Source organism: Acyrthosiphon pisum, unplaced genomic scaffold (assembly GCF_005508785.2).
Source record: "Acyrthosiphon pisum isolate AL4f unplaced genomic scaffold, pea_aphid_22Mar2018_4r6ur Scaffold_21820;HRSCAF=24981, whole genome shotgun sequence".
In the NCBI taxonomy this organism is placed as follows: Eukaryota; Metazoa; Arthropoda; class Insecta; order Hemiptera; family Aphididae; genus Acyrthosiphon; species Acyrthosiphon pisum.
In genome coordinates this window covers 3,253-7,249 of record NW_021771327.1, presented here as the reverse complement: position 1 = coordinate 7,249, position 3,997 = coordinate 3,253, and positions in this window count along the sequence as shown.

Here is a 3,997-nt window from a genome sequence, read left to right as displayed (position 1 = left end):
ATTTTACCTACAATAGAATAGTATATCCGTGGCACAAGGTATGATTTCTATATATCTAGCCAAATCCATACATATTGGATTACCTAGATCCCTTTCTAGAACCATATCAATTATAAACCTTTTTACACATTTTATTATTTCAAAAATTTCCCCATCTTCATATGGAAGTATTATAGAATTATTTGCCGAAACTATATGATTATCAAAACATTCCGTAAAGTTGTACCATTCTCCTTGTTCTGTATTAGTATGAGTTTGGGTTGCTAAATTTATGTTAATTTCTTGTAAGAGTTGTTCATTCCTATCCATTGTTATCAGTGGTTCCTATAAATATATATAAAATTTATTAATTGATCTATACATGTTCCTATTTGAAATGCTGTATTAAATTGTCATATTTATATCTTTGAATGGCATAATCAAATATACATTTTGTATAAATGACGTCCGTTCGCGGATCGTGAGCTAAAGTTACTTTATGTTTTTTCTTACAAATTAATCCATGTGCCTCAGTCAGATTTAATAACCTTCCTGATTTATCATAGTTTCCTACCTCTGTTTCAAAAATTAATTCTTTATTACCTACTTTTTCTAACTGTAAATAAAACCTTCTATTAAAATATTTATCATAACATGTTAAGTTTATTAACGGAAATTCCGTTATCCCTAATCTTTTTAAAATAATTGCGTCTGAACTCCCATTCCACACTACTAACACGTTTATCTTGTTGTCACGCAGTATATAGTTCCTTATATAGGTCGCATTTAAACTATTCACCGGTGCCAACAAGCTCTTGTGCAACTGGTCCAAACAGGTCTCGCGCATTTCCGCCTTGGTACCAACTTAAAACATAAACTATCCTTATTTATCTTATTAACTATCTTATTGTTTATTATTAACGAATTATTCGCTACATCTATTATTGCTTTATTTCCCATTAAAAATTGTTGTCCTAATATACCATCCTTAGGTATAGGAAACGAATCACGTACAACTTGAAACTCTGTATCTATTTTAACATCATTAAATCTTAAAGTTATTTTTATTTGGCCTACTGTTGGCATGATCCTATCATTAATTCCCTTTAAATATATTTTTTTATTTTCTAGTACTAGTGTGTCACCTGTCAAAGTATTAAATTTTATTAAGTTAACATCGCTTCCAGTGTCTATGAGCAGTTCCATGAATTCTTTTTTTATATTGGCAGACTGACAAGTAATATGATTGTTGTTTAAGACTGACCTGATGTGTAAACATCGTCTAAATCCTCCTCCACTGTGGCTATTAAATTTATCGGTCGAGCACCACTCCTTTCGTCCGATCTTGGCAAGTTTCCCGACCCATTAGTACGTCTATCATTATTCTGTTTTTTATAACACTTTGTGACATCGTGTCCAGCCTGATTACAATAGGTACACATCACATTAACCGGAGCGTTATAATTCGTTGGCTGTCGTCCAAAATTACTATTTAACTGTCGCGGATTAACGTTGTTATTATTATTACGATGCTGTACACAATCTCGAGCGAAATGATTACCTCCACATTGATAACATTGTATACTATTTATTGCGTTGTTATTATTCCGATAATTATTACGGTTAGAATTATTATTACGATTAAAATTATTATTACGATTAAAATTATTATTATCTCGAGGTTGATATTGATTATTATTAAAATTATTTCTACGGTTTATATCAGGTCTATTAAATTTCGGATTTGGATTTTGATTATATTGTGGTCTACCATATGCGTTAGTATTTTCTCTTCGATTATAATTTTGTCTGGAAAAGTTATTATTAAAATTATTGTTGCAATTCGATCTATTATTATTCGGTGCGTTATAATTATTATTATTATAACGATTATCATTATTATTAGCATTATTATTTCACCTGTTAAAATTATTGTTATTCCCGGTAGAGTTATTTACTTGCCTACCTGGGCTATTATTTCCGTAGTACTGGTATGCGTCGGACTCGGACCTAAGTTCAGTCTCTTCGTCTTTAGAAATTTGTATAGCTAATTCCAAAGTAGGTGGTTTCTGAGATTTTACTATAGTTTTTAGACTTGGTATTAACCCTTTAATAAAAACTATCAACGTCTGTTCTTTTAATTGTTCGCGAATAGTATTAGCCTGTTCTACATTTTTACCCTTAGTACTGGCTACGCATAGATTGAAATATAATTGTTCTACCCGTCGTGCATATGCACCTACGTCTTCGTTATTTCTCATTCGTACGGAATTTAATGCTACTTGCAATGAAGATGTCGATTGTTGTGGTTCGAATGCGTCTAACAAAATTAACTTAACACCTTCCCAATCGCTCATATCTCTGTATCGGCATACATTTAAAGCTTGATCGAATAATTTGGTATTGATAAATTTCATCAATATGGGTAATTCATCTTTATCAACAGCTGAACATGCTAAATCGCAAGCCTTAATGAATTGATACACATCTCTTTCTCCAGTACAGGTAGGAATCATAAGAGTGGCTTTATCTAATGGAATTTTAGTAGGCATTTTGGATTTTTTATTTCGTTTAACTGGTCCTAACTCTGTATGTACTATTCCCTTTTTAGTTCGAGTACCTATTTGTCTTAATTCAGTTTCATTAACTAATATTGATCGAATACTTGTGTTCAATAAATCCTTCTCTCGGATAGCTTCTAAATATTTTTCCCTATCGAAATCCACAGAATATTGATACCCCTCTTCTGTACCTAAATCAATTAATAATTCTTTATTATCGTTTATTGTTGTATCGTTATCGGTCTCTTGAATTAACTCGTTATTTTTATTATTAATTGTGTTTAGACTGGTTACGTCAGTAATTACGGGTTCTTTAACTTCCCTAATTTCCTGATCTATTAATTGTACACTACCAGTTTCGCTTTCAGTTAGACTAGTATTAATTTCTTTATGACTCATTAATTAATAGTCATAATAATTTAATTAAATTAAAATAAATTTTAAATTTTAAATTTAATTGACACACTAGCAATAAATAATTCGAACGTAATTAATTAACTAACAAAAATGTATCTAAATAAATTACTACAGTATAAATAACTTAATAATTACGTAATAAATAAATAATACGTAAAATATAAATAATAAAACTGTTATTATTTATCTATTAATCTGGTTACTTCAATTAATTAAATTAAATTTATTTAATATTTTTTTTTTATTTATTATTTTTTTTTCTTAACGTTAAATAAACAGTTAATACAATTTTTTTTAAAATTAAATTCTACTTAATTAATTATTCCTTATTATTCTATAACAAATTCAAAAATTTCTTTTTAATATATCAACATATTTTAATTTATATTTTTTTTTTAAAACCCCCTTCAATATAATTTTTTTTAACACTTAAGGACTTATTCCGGCCTTATAAAAACTCAATTAATTCTTCAAATAAACTTTCAATAATAAATAGGACTTATTTTTGCCTAAAATCTCAAAACTTCAATATAATTTCTCAAATATAACAAGGACTTACTGTCGGCCTTTAAAATAAACACAAAAATATAGACTCACTGTCTTCAAATAAATTCATAAAATATCAGGACTTACTACACGGCCTATAAAATTCAACAAAATCGACTTCAACTGTCGTAATAATTCTCAAAATACAAAGGACTTACTGCACGGCCTATAAAATTCAACACAGACTTCAACGTCTTAAATAATTCAACAAATATAAGGACTTACTTCTCGGCCTTCAAATAAATAAAAATCTCAAATACAGACAACAATTGTCTCAAATAAATTCACAAAATACAAGGACTTACTTCACGGCCTTTTAAATAAAAATTCTCAATATCAGACACCAATTGTCTTAAATAATCCCCCCAAAATATAAGGACTTACTTGTCGGCCTTTAAATAAATTTTCAACAACGGACACCAATTGTCCTAAATAATCTCACAAAATATAAGGACTTACTACACGGCCTTTAAAATAAATTCCCAAATAAATTC